The following is a 13,628-nucleotide window of genomic DNA, read 5'->3' as shown; positions in this document are numbered from 1 at the left end:
AAAAGGATGAGTTTGCGTCCTTTGTAGGGACATGGATGCAGCTGGAAACCATCATTCTTAGCAAACTATCACAAGAAGAGAAAACCAAACACCACATGTTCTGACTCATAGGTGGGAGCTGAACAATGAGATCACTTGGGAAGGGGAACATCACACACCAGGGCCTGTCATGCGGAGGGGGGAGGGAGGGATTGTATTGGGAGTTATACCTGATATAAATGATGAATTGATGGGTGCTGACGAGTTGAGGGGTGCAGCACACCAACATGGCAGAAGTATACATATGTAAGAAACCTGCATGCTATGCTCATATACCCTAGAACTTAAAGTATAATAAAAAAATAAAAATAAAAATAAAGAAAAAAATATAAAATTGACCACATAATTGGAAGTAAAACACTCCTCAGCAAATGTAAAAGAAGTGAAATAATAACAATCTCTTATACCACAGCACAATCAAATTAGAACTGAAGATTAATAAATGCACTCGAAACCAGACAACTACTTGGACGTTGAACAACCTGCTCCTGAATGACTCTTGGGTAAATAATGAAATTAAGGCAGAAATCAAGAAGTTCTCTGAAACTAATGAGAACAAAGAGACAGCATACCAGAATCTCTGAGATGCAGCTAAGACAGTGTTAAGAGGGAAATTTACAGCACTAAATGCCCTCATAAAATCCTAGAAAGATCTCAAGTTAACAACCTATCACCTCAACTGAAAGAACTAGATAACCAAAAGGAAACCCCAAAGCTAGCAGAAGACAAGAAATAATCAAGATCAGAGCTGAACTGAAGGAGGTAGAGACATGAAAAACCCTTCAAAAAAAAAATCAACAAATCCATGAGCTGGTTTTTGGAAAACATTTATAAATAGACTGCTAGCTAGACTAATAAAGAAAAGCAGAGAAGAATCAAACACAATCAGAAATGATAAGGGGGATATCACCACTGACCCCACAGAAATACAAACAACCGTCTGTATAAAGAACAATATACTATAAACAGAGAATAATAGAAACACCTCTGTGCAAATAGACTAGAAAATCTAGAAGAAATGGATAAGTTCCTGGACACATACACCCTTGCAAGACTGAACCAGGATGAAGTTGAATCCCCAAATAGACCAGTAATGAGTTATTTAATTGAGGCAGTAATAAATAGCCTACCAACCAAAAAAAGCCCAGGACCAGATGGATTCACAGCTGAATTCTACCAGAGGTACAAAGAATTGCTGGTACCATTCTACAGAATCTAGTCCAAAATATTGAAAAGGAGAGACTCCTCCCTAACACACACTGGGGCCTGTCAGGGGGAGGTGTAGGGAGGGAGAGCATCAGGAAGAATAGCTAATGAATGCTGGGCTTAATACCTATGTTATGGAATGATCTGTGCAGCAGTCCACCATGGCACACATTTACCTGTGTAACAAACCTGCACATCCTGTACATGTACTCCAATCTTAAATGAAAGTTGAAGAATAAAGAAAAATAAATAATAAAAAAAAGTGTGACTCCTCTGAATTTGTTATTCTTTTTGAGAATTGTTTGACTATTCTGGGTCACTAGCATTGCCATATGAACTTTGGGATCAACTTCACAATTTCTGCAAAGAAGCCAGCTCTTATTTTGATAGGGATTGCTTTAAATCTGTAAATTGATTTGAGAATAATTGCCATCTTAACAGTAAGGTTTCCAATTCATCAACACAGGAGTTCTTTTGATTTAGTTTGGCCGTCTTTGTTTTCAATATACACGTCCTACACTTTTTTTGTTAAATTTATTCCTAAGTATTTTATTATTTTTTGATTTTATACTAAATACAATTGTTTAAAAATATAACTTCCAGATTATTACAAATATATAGAAATACAATTGATATTTGTATATTGATTTTTTTATCCTGCAACCTTGCTGAACTCATTTATTACTTCTAATAAATGTTTTAAAAGGTAGATTCCTGGCTGGGCATGATGGGTCATTCCTGTAATCCTAGCCCTTTGAGAAGCCAAGGTTGGCAGATCACTTGAGGTCAGGAGTTCGAGACCAGTCTGGCCAACATGATGAAATCCTGTCTCTACTCAAAATAGAAAAACGGAGGTTTCAGTGAGCCAAGATTGCACCATGCACTCCAGCCTGGGCAACAGAGCCATACTCCATCTCAAAAAATAATAATAATAATAATAAAATAAATAAATAATAAAATAGAAGAAAGATTCCTTAGGATTTTCTATATGCAGGATCATGTCATCTGCAAATAGAGATAATTTTACTCTTTACTTTTCAATCTGCATATCTTTAATTTTCTTGCCCGGTTATCCTGGCTAGAACCTCCAGTGTAGTGTTGATAGAAATGGAGAGAATGAACATTCTTGTCTTTTTCTTGATCTTAGAGAGAAAGCATTTGGTATTTCACCATTAAGCATAATGTTGGTTATGGGTTTTTCCTAGATGCCTTTTAGCAGAGTAGGAGGTTAATTCCTTTCTACTCCTAGTTTGCTGAATGGGTGGGAGCTGTATTATTTTTGAGTTTCTAACTTTAATCTTTAAAGAAAATGAATGTATATTGTGGGTTTGGTAAGAATAAATAAATAGTGCTGGTATCTTACCTTTTCTTGAGTTACAGGATCAGCTTTTGTTTGTGACCCAATTTGTGGAACAAAAATGATAATTTTTCTTACAATTTTTGTTGGATGTAAAGTTCTATATTTTAACACCCAGACTTAAACACCATACTGCAATGTAATAATAATAAAGATATTTAAAAATTGGGAAACATACAATGTTGAACTTCTTTTATAATATTTCTCAACATTTTTCCTAATTAGAAAGTATGTCCACCAGTTTGTAAATGGAATTTTCATTTTTTACTAATTCATTTGCCCAAATCCCATTTAGAGTTTACTGAAACTGATAATATATTTCATAATCTTAATCTTTTTTTTATCTTTTAAATTTTATTTCAATAGTTTTTGGAGAACAGGTGTTTTTTTGGTTACATAGATAAGTTCTTTAGTGGTAATTTCTGAGATTTTGGTACACTTAAGCAGTGTATACTATACCCAATGTGTAGTCTTTTGTCCTTCATCTCTGTCCCACCTTTCCCCTCAGGTCCTCAAAGTTCATTGTATCATTCTTATGCCTTTGCATCCTCACAGCTTAGCTCCCACTTATAAGTGAGAACACACGATATTTGGTTTTTCATTTCTGAGTTACTTCACTTAGAATAATGGTCTTCAGCTCCATCCAGGTTGCTGCAAATGCCATTATTTCGTTCCTTTTTATGGCTGATTAGTATTCCATGGTGTATACATACCATATTTTCTTTATCCACTTTTTGGTTGATGGGCATTTAGGCTGGTTTCATATTTTTGCAGTTGCTAATTGTGCTGCTATAAACATGAGTTTGCAAGTGTCTTTTTCATATAATGACTTCTTTTCCTCTGTGGAGATACCCAGTTGTGGGATTACTGGATCAAATGGTAGTTCTACTTTTAGTTCTTTGAAGAATCTCCATACTGTTTTCCATAGTGGTTGTACTAGTTTATGTTCCCACCAGCAGTGTAAACGTGTTCCCTTTTCACCACATCTACATCAATGTTTTAAAAATATTTAAAAATAAAAATTGACTCTATAAGGATTATTGTGAAATAGAGCTGTTGTGAAATAAAGCAGAAGGAATGGTAAAGAATGACTGAAACTGAAAAGAGGCTGTTGAGTTTTGAAATTAAGAGATATTTGGTGACCCTTAGTAAAAGCAATTTCAGTGGACTGGTAAGGGATAGGAAAATGATTGTAATCAACTGAGGTGAATAAAAAAGTGAAGATGAAGAGTATAAACTATTTTAAAGGGATTTGGAGGGAGTATAAACAGGAATAAAACTTGGAAGAGCATTTTGGCAATATCTGACGAGGGTGAAAATTCACATACCTTGTGACCTGTTAATTCTGTTTTTAGGTATAACCAACAGCAGTGTTTCCCAAGGTATGGTACAGGGCCCAACTTTATCAGGATCCCTTTAAAAAAATGCTTTAGCAGTTGCTATTCAAATTGACGGCGGGGCCGATGGTTGTGCTGAGACTCGTCACTGCCCAGGCCGCTGGGCCTGAGTGTTGCCTTCGCCGCCATGGACACCACCAGGTGCTGACAGACCTATGGAGAGTCTGGGTGTGCCTCTTGGGCCTTATCGGGCCACCAAGCTGGAATATCCTTCAGGCAGGCATGTGTTATGAGTCCTACTTTACCAGTGTGGACACTGAGGCTCACAGACGTTAGATGCCTTCTAAAGTCACATCTACAGCAAGTGGCAGAGCTAGAATTCAGATCTTCCTGGTATGGCAATCTTAAATGGATTCTGCTACTTATGGAATGAAATTACCACATCTTTTTGAGCATGAATGCCTCTAAGAAAACATAGGCAACACTTAAAAAAATATGGCAATTGTTTCACAGCAGGAGAAGCAGTGGATTGACTTTATGACCTATTAAGAAATAATAGCAATTGTAGTCCTAAAGTTACAAAGTTACAAGGCAACAGACTATCCAACTGTTGAGGATATTTCTTAAGAATCATGTAATTGAAGATATCAAAGGCAGGTGGGGATCAGAAAATGTTGATGATAATAACCAGCTCTTCAGATTTCCTGCTATTTCGCCACTTAAAACTCTACCACGAAGGCATCCAGAATTGTGAAAAAACAACATAGAGAACTTTTCCAAAGATAAAGATAGTATTTTTAAATGATGAAACTGATCTCGTAGAACTCCTAAAAAGCATGGAATACATTTATCTCAGGAAAATGCCGAGAAAATAAAGCATGAAATAATCAATGAAGATCAAGAAAATGCAGTTGGTAATAGAGAACTAAGCCAGGAAGATGTTGAAGAAATTTCAAGATATGTTGTTCTGATCTACCTGCAAACCGTTTTAGGTGTGCCATCCCTAGAAGAAGTCATAAATCCAAAACAAGTAATTCCCCAATATATAATGTACAACATGGCCAATACAAGTAAACATGGGGTAGTCATACTACAAAACAAATCAGATGACCTCTCTCACTGGGTATTATCTGTCAGGAGGCCTGGCAGATTGGCCAAGAACTGATGATATGAATAATTCAACTTATGTTGGATTTGAACAAGTTGTATTCAGAACAATCACAGATTATTTTCTAGATCTCCCTGAACCTCTACTTACTTTTGAATATTACAAATTATCTGTGAACATTTTGGTTATTTGTGGCTATGTCATAGTTTCAGATAGATCCAGTGGGATACATAGAATCCAAGATGATCCACAGTCTTAAAAATTCCTTCACTTAAACAATTTGAATTCCTTCAGATCAACTGAGTACCTTCTTCTCAGTCTACTTGATAGAGAAAAAAGAAGAATCAGATTATTCTGAGAGACTACAGATAAGCAATCCAGGATTTCAAGAAAGATGTGCTAAGAAAATGCAGCTAGTTAATTTAAGAAACAGAAGAGTGAGTGCTAATGACATAATGGGAGGAAGTTGTCATAATTTAATAGGGTTAAGTGGTATGCATGATCTATCCTCTAACAGCAAACCAAGCTGTTGTTCTTTGGAAGGTATTGTAGATGTGTCAGGGAATTCAAGTAAAGAGGCATCCAGTGTGTTTCATCTATCTTTTCCAAACATAGAAGGACAAAATAATAAACTGTTTTTAGAGTCTAAGCCCAAAGAGGAATTCCTGTTGAATCTTCATTCAGAGAAAAATACTCAAAAGCCATTCTGTGCTGGTTTTAAGAGAACCACTACTTTGCTCAAGACCAAGAGAACTTGTGTAATGGGAAATGCAAGTCAAAATGGCTTTGTAGGTCTCAGAAGTAGTACAAGAAGGAATAGTTATATCAATACACCAGTGGCTGAAATTATCATGAAACCAAATGTTGGACAAGGCAGCACAAGTGTGCAAACAGCTATGGAAAGTGAACTCAGAGAGTCTAGTGCCACAGTCAATAAAAGACTCTGCAAAAGTTCAATAGAATTTTCAGAAAATTCTTTACTTCCAGCTTCTTCTGTGTTTACTGGCACACAAGAGTTTCCTGCAACCTCAATTAGAGAGGGTTGCCATCGATGCTGTACAGTTATGTTGTTTGTTAAAATGCATATGATTTCCCAAATGAGTCAAAATGTTGATATGCCCAAACTTCATGATGCATTGGGCACGAGATCACTGAGGATACATACCTTTTCTTGGTGTGTGCTATGCTGTGCTGAAGAAGTGGATCTTGATGAGCTTCTTGCTGGAAGATTAGTTTCTTTCTTAACAGATCATCATCAGGAAATTCTTCAAGTACCCTCTTAAAGACTGCAGCAGAAAAACATCTTGTCTACTTAAGAAAGGGACATATTGAAAGTCCTGGAGATGGATTGTTTGTTTCTTTGCCAACTTATTCATACTGTAAGCAGATTAGTGCTCGGGGCTTTGATGAGCAAAATGTTTCTACCTCTCAAGCTGCAATTGCAGAACTTTTAGAAAATATTAAAAACAAGAGTTTACCTCTAGAGGAGAAAATAAAAAAGCTAAAACAGTTACAGAATGAATATCCCTTGATATATCAGAAAAGATTTCCAACCACGGAGAGTGAAACAGCACTTTTTGGTGATGAACCTACAATCAAGCAACCAATGCTGATTTTAAGAAAACCAAAGTTCCATAGTCTAAGATACTAACTGAATTAAAAATCATGTAATAGTTGTGGAACTTTTATAAATGAAACCATATCTGAGAATGTAGCTAATCAAAAGGAAGTCTGTTATTAATAAGGTATTTCTAAATAAACGCATTATGTAAGGAAGTACCAAAATAGTTGTTTATCAATGTGAGACTCCTAGGAAACTAACTAGATCTCAACTGAGAGCACATAACAATAGGTGATACCAAATACTTTTTGTTTTTAACACAGCTATCCAGTAAGGCTATCATGATGTGTACTAAAATTTTATTTACTTGAATTTTGAAACCTGAGCTGTGTTCATCAAGATTAAACTGTAATTCTGTTTTTAAAAGAAAATTTATCTGCATGTGTGCAAGTTCTGAGATACTAGCTAATGAATTAGTTATTTCGGGTTACTTCTTTGTTTCTAAGTATAAGAATGTGAAGAATATTTGAAAACTCAATGAAATAATTCTCAGCTGCCAAATGTTGCACTCTTTTGTATAGTCTTTTTCCACTTTTGATCTACTTATATATATGTGTGTGTTTTTAAAATATGTATATATTTTATCAGATTTGGTTTTGCCTTAACTGTTATCCCCAACTGCTTCATTCATTTGTTCTATATATATATATATATTTTGAATTCTAATTTGCGTAGACTATTAGAAGATGGGGATATAAAAGAAATATAAGGCAATCATATATTCATTCAAAAGATACTTATTTAGCAACTGCTATGTGCCTTTCATTGTTCCAGATATGTGGAGACAATGATAAATAAAATATATAATCTCTTCTATAAGGTATTTATTTTTAATCAAGGGAGATACACTTATCAGATGCTTAAAATAACAACACTACCCACTGAAATCAGGGCATATATAATCATTCAGCTCAAGACTGACTTCTATGATGATGGAATAGGTCTCTAAGCTAGTGGTTTTCAAATTGGTGCACATTGGACTCACCCGAGGAGTTTTAAAATAGCCTATATGCCTAGGGCCTAACTTACACTAATTAAATCTGAATTTTAGGGCTGTTGTATAGGAATTAGTATTTTTTTTAATCTAGGTGATTCCAATATTCAGCCACCTGTGAGAATCAATGTCCTCAATGCTTTTTTTAAACATGTTTATAAGTGTCAAGATAGTGGCACATTGACTTTATTTTTTCATTGGAAGAAAATGCCTGCCAAGTATAAATGCCTCTCATCTTAAAACAAGGTTCTTCAGGTTTCTGCTTGATTGACTTGGTGCAAACTTGAAGCAAGTTGCCTTCCATTTTTTATTCCAAGATTGTTTGATATCTATTCCTTAAGTGTAAAGAAATATATAATGCCTGGGTTGTAATAAAATCTTAATGTTTAATGACTATTCTAATTTCTCAATATAATTTCATACTGTTTCTCTATAAAATGATAGTGTTCCATTTAACATTACTGATTTTTATTAAAAATCTGGACAGAGAATTATAAATATGACTTTATCCTAGAAACTCTGGCTATAAAATTATTGGACCAAATTGAATTCTTTCTAAGGCATTAGTACGCTAAAACTTTCTTTGTTTATAGATATGTAAAATGTGGGTTATGTTGCAAATTGAGATTAAAATTATTTGGGGTTTTGTAACAATTTAAAAAAATACTTTAGCAAAGTAGCATTTAATATTTATGAAATTATTAGAAATGAGCTCCTTTAAAAATTTTTAAAAGTCAGCTTTTTAGAAGTATAATTGATGCATAATAAACTATATTCATGGATAATCAAGTACATTCCGTCTAGGAGTACATTTTGATGAGTTTTGACAAATTTGTATAGCTGTGTAACCACTACCACAGTCAGTGTATGAAACATTTCTATCATTTCGGAGCATTCCCTTGTACCTTGCTCTAGTAAATCCCAGCCACTATCCATAGCCCCAGTGTACCATTTATCCACTTTATATCACTACAGATTAGAGTTGTCTTTTCTGTAGTTTCATATAGAGTCATATAGTATGTACTCATTTTGTTTTTGAGATTTACCCATATAATTACATATTCCTAAGTAGTATTAGGTACCACAATTTGTTTTTCCAGTTATCTGTTGATGGGTTTTGGTGTATCTCCAGCTTTTGATTATTTGAATAAGGTTGTTATAAATAAAGCTGCTATGAATATGTGTACGTATATGTCTATATATAGACATGTATTTTCTTTGTCTTCTTTTTTATTTTTTTTTGAGACAGAGTCTTGCTCTGTTGCCCAGGCTGGAGTGCAGTGGTATGATCTTGGCTCACTGCAACCTCCGCCTCCCGGGTTCAAGTGATTCTCCTGCCTCAGCCTCTCGAGTAGCTGGGAATATAGGTGTGTGCCACCACGCCTGGGTAATTATTTGTATTTTTAGTAGAGAAGGAGTTTCACCATGTTAGCCAGGATCGTCTCAATCTCCTGACCTCATGATCCGCCTGCCTCGGCCTTCCAAAGTGCTGGAATTACAGGCGTGAGCCACTGTGCCTGGCCAGACATGTATTTTCATTTCACTTAATAACTAGGAGTAGAATTGCTAGGTCATCTGAAAAGCATATGTTTATCTTTTTAAGAAACTGCCACACTATTTTTCAAAATGGTTGTATCATTTTACATTCCCACCAGCAATGTATGAGACTTCTGATTGTCCTAGATCCTTGTTAATTATTTGGTATTATCAGTCATTTTAATTTTAGCATTTTATAGGTATGAGGTGATACCGCATTGTAGTTTTATTTTGCATTTCTCTGGTGGCTAGAGACTTGAGCGTCTTTTCATGTGTTTACTGGCCATTCATATATCATCTTTTGAATAGTGTCTGTTTAAATATTTTGTCCATTAAAAATTGTATTATTATTGAGTTGTAACAGTTCTCTGTATATTCAGGATGTCAATCCTTGGTGAGATATATGTATTCCAAATAATTTTCTCCCGGTTTATGCTGTTCCTTTTTATTTCTTAGTCTTTAGAAGAGCTGAAGTTTTAAATTTTGATGAAGTTTACTTGACTAAATTTTCCTTTCATGGTCCTTCTGTTTGTGTCCTATTTAAGAAATTATTTTATTCCTCAAGGTTTTGAAGAGTTTTCACCTGTTTCTTCTAAAAGTTTTATAATTTTTGCTTTTTTTTTCTGTGTGTGTTTTTTTAAAATTATACTTTAAATTCTAGGGTACAGGTTTTTAAAATATATATATATATATGTGTGCCATGTTGTTGTGCTGCACCCATTAACTCATCATTTACATTAGGTATATTTCCTAATGTTATCCCTCCCCCCTCCCCCCACCCCACAACAGGCCCTGGTGTGTGATGTTCCCCACCCTGTGTCCAATTGTTCTCATTGTTCAATTCCCACCTATGAGTGAAAACATACGGTGTTTAGTTTTCTGTCCTTGCGATTGATGGTTTCCAGCTTCATCCATGTCCCTACAAAGGACATGAACTCATCCTTTTTACTTTTAGAGTCTGTGAACCATTTCAAAATAAGTTTTACGAGTCCTATGAGGTAAGGGTCAGGTTTTTTGTTTTTTTTTTCCGTATGAATATGAAGTTGTTACAACACTGTTGAAAAGACAGTTCTTTCCCTCATTGAATGATCTTGCCACCTTTGTTGAAAATCAGTTGGCTTGACCTATGTGGGTCTATTTCTGGAGTGTATTCTGTTCTGTTGATTTATATGTCTATTTCTAGCCAATACTAAACTGTATTAATTACCATAACTTTATAGTAAGTCTTAAAATCAAGTAGTACAGTTTCTCCAACTTTATTCTTTTTTCAATATTTCTTAGGATAGTCTACATCTTTTATATTTCTAAATAAGTTTCCTGATTAAGTTATCACTTTCTATGGAAAAAACACCTTCTGGAATTGTTTTTGAGATTGTGTCTATAGATTAATTTGAGAAGAAATCAGGTCTTAAAAAGATTTAGTCTGTTGATCTCTGAACATGGTATGTTTCTCCATTTATTTAGGCCTTCTTTAAATTTTTGGAGTACAATTTAGTGATTTTCATTGTTTTATATGTATCTTGTTAAATTTAAATTTATCCTGAAGTAGTTCATATTTTTGGATGCCTTTAGAAATAGTAGTTTTTCAAATTTCAATTTGGAATTTTACGTTGCTTGTATTTAAATATGTAGTTAATTCTTACACATTGTTCTTGTATCCTGTGATCTTGCTGAATTTGCCTGTTGGTTCTGGTAACTTCTGTGTAGATTCCTTAGCATTGTCTATATACATGGTCTTGTCTATGATAAAGATAGTTTTACTTTTTCCTTTTCAATCTGTTTTTTTTTTTTTTTACCTTGCCTTATTATATTGGCTAGAATGTCCTGTACAATGTGAAAGATAAATGGTGAGAGTAGACATCTTTGTTTTGTTTGTGACCTTAGTGGAAAAACATTCAGCCTTTTACCTTATATATAATGTTAGCTATTAAGCGTCTTATAGATGTCCTTTATGAGGTTGAGGAAGTTCTCTTTTATTTCTAGTTTGCTGAAAGTTTATCATGAATGGGTGTGGGATTTTGTCAAATGCTTTGTTCTGTATCAGTTAAAATAATCATAGGGGTTTTCTCCTATATTCTGTTAATATAGTGGATTACATTGATTGATTATTAAAATGTTACATAAATCTTTCATTCCTGTGATAAACCCCATTTAGTCATGATACAGTTATCAGTCATGGATATTACTGAATCCATTTTTTAAAATATTTTCAAGGATTTTTTTTCCTGTGTGTTAGTGGATATTGGTTTGTAGTTTTCTCTGTAATTTTTTTCTCTTTTTTGTATTAACATAAAACTGGGCTTTTTAAATAAATGGAAAAGAATTTCTCTGTTGTCTGAGTTTATGTAGGTTTGATATTATTTATTGGTAAATGTTTGATAGATTCACTAATGAAGTCATTTGGGCCTAGAATTTTCTTTAAAGGAAGGTTTTTGATAACAGTTTCTTACGTAGATATAGGGCTATGCAGATTTACTTGTGTCTGTTTTACTAAGTTGTATTTATTAAGCAATTTGCCATTTCACTGAAGTTTTTCATTGTTGGCATGAAATTGTTCATAATAGTTTTTTTGTTATCCCTTTAATGTCTGTGGAATTTGTGGTAATGTCTCTCCTTTCATTCCTGATATTGGTAATCTGTGTTTTCTTTTTCTCTCTTTTAAAAGCACTCTACCTAGAGGTTTGTCAATTTCATGGATTTGTTTCAGAGACCCAGCTTTTGGTTTCATTGGTTTTTCTGATTTAGATTTCATTAATTTTGGGTCTTTATTATATCCTTCCTTCTGTTTACTTTGGGGTTTACTTGGTTCTTCCTTCAGTATAAAGAAAAGATTGATAAATTTGACTCCATAAATTGTTTTTTAAAGTTGCATGGCAAAAGCCACTGTGGACAAAGTCAAAATATAGCTATCAAATAACTGTGATAAAATACTTACAACATATATCAGAGGGCTGGTATGCCTGATATATAACAACCTCTTAAAAATTAAGAGATAAAGGACCAAAACCTGATGGAAAAGTTAAAAGAAAGTTATCAACAGACAGTTCACACAGAAAAGATCGGGAAATGTTCCTCAAACATATTAAAAAATGTGGAACTCATACTTGAGAAACATTAATTAAAATAACACTTGAGATACCATTTATCATTCATGAAACTGGCACAAAATTTTAAATTTTTATTTTATTTTACTTTTGAGACAGGGTCTTGCTCTGTCACTCAGGCTGGAGTGGAGTGGCATGATCACAGCTCACTGCAGCCTTGACTTCCCAGGCCCAAGCGATCTTCCCACCTCAGCCACCTGAGTGTAATTGGGACTACAGGTGTGTGCCACCATGCCTGGCTAATTTTTGTATTTTTTGTAGAATTTTGGTTTCACTAGGTTGCCCAGGCTGGTCTCAAACTTGGACTCAAGCTACCTTCCCGCAAACTAAAAGTTTAAAAGTCTGGCTACACAGTCTGTTGATAAGGCTGTGGAGAATCAGGCACTCCTGCATATGTTCTTTTTCCATGTTTTCTGGATTTCTTCTATGTTTGTGTTTTTTCAATGTATTTTTAGTTGTTCTTGTTTATTGATATGAACTTTAATAGCAATTTGTCTAGCTCTGTAAAAAACCATGTTATTTTTATTGCAATTGTGTTCATTGTTTATTGCAATTTATAAGCTAATTTAGGGAGGCAGTTATAGGAAGACAAGCATGGAATGAGACAGGAGTGAGGACAGAGCCTTAAAGTTCTCTAATATTTAGAGAAGGGAAATCTAGAATGGGAAATGGAAAAGGAGTGGTTGATGAGAGTTTTAGGGAGGAGGAGATAGTTTTAAGGAGTGTAGATGTGCTGAATACTGATGAGAAGTGTCTTCAGGTAATGTATTGTTTAATACATGAATGACAGACACTGTTCTGAGGCCCTTTTGGGGATCCAAATGATCATATATACATTGAATAAGGTGTAATGTATATATTTTATTCATTGATGCATTGAATAAGATGTAATGTATTGTTGAATACATGAATGAGGGGCACTGTTCTTAGGTGCTTTGGGGGATATAAATGATTAAATAAACATTGAATAAGACCCAAATCCTGTTTGTTTTTTTTTTTAATTATACTTTAAGTTCTAGAGTACATGTGCAGGTTTGTTACATATGTATACTTCTGCCATGTTGGTGTGCTGCACCCATCACTCGTCAGCACCCATCAATTCATCATTTATATCAGGAATAACTCCCAATACAAATCCTCCCCCTCCCCATGATAGGCCCCAGTTTGTGATGTTCCCATTCCCGAGTCCAAGTGATCTCATTGTTCAGTTCCCACCTATGAGTGAGAACATGCGGTGTTTGGTTTTCTGTTCTTGTGATAGTTTGCTAAGAATGATGGCTTCCAGCTGCATCCATGTCCCTACAAAGGACGCAAACTCATCCTTTT

General features: G+C 34.5%; 1 protein-coding gene and 1 pseudogene across 2 annotated transcripts in view; both read left to right on the top strand.

The window, feature by feature from the left end:
• The window catches only part of TMEM38B (transmembrane protein 38B), a 285,502-nt gene that overhangs the window by 66,564 nt on the left and 205,310 nt on the right, over positions 1–13,628 (top strand). The gene's annotated exons all lie outside the window — the stretch shown is intronic.
• On the top strand, positions 4,155–6,767 carry LOC111536026 (annotated as a pseudogene).

This window comes from Piliocolobus tephrosceles, chromosome 14 (genome assembly GCF_002776525.5).
Source record: "Piliocolobus tephrosceles isolate RC106 chromosome 14, ASM277652v3, whole genome shotgun sequence".
NCBI lineage: Eukaryota > Metazoa > Chordata > Mammalia > Primates > Cercopithecidae > Piliocolobus > Piliocolobus tephrosceles.
The sequence above is the reverse complement of the archived record's forward strand: the minus strand, read 5'-3'. Positions and strand labels throughout refer to the sequence as shown.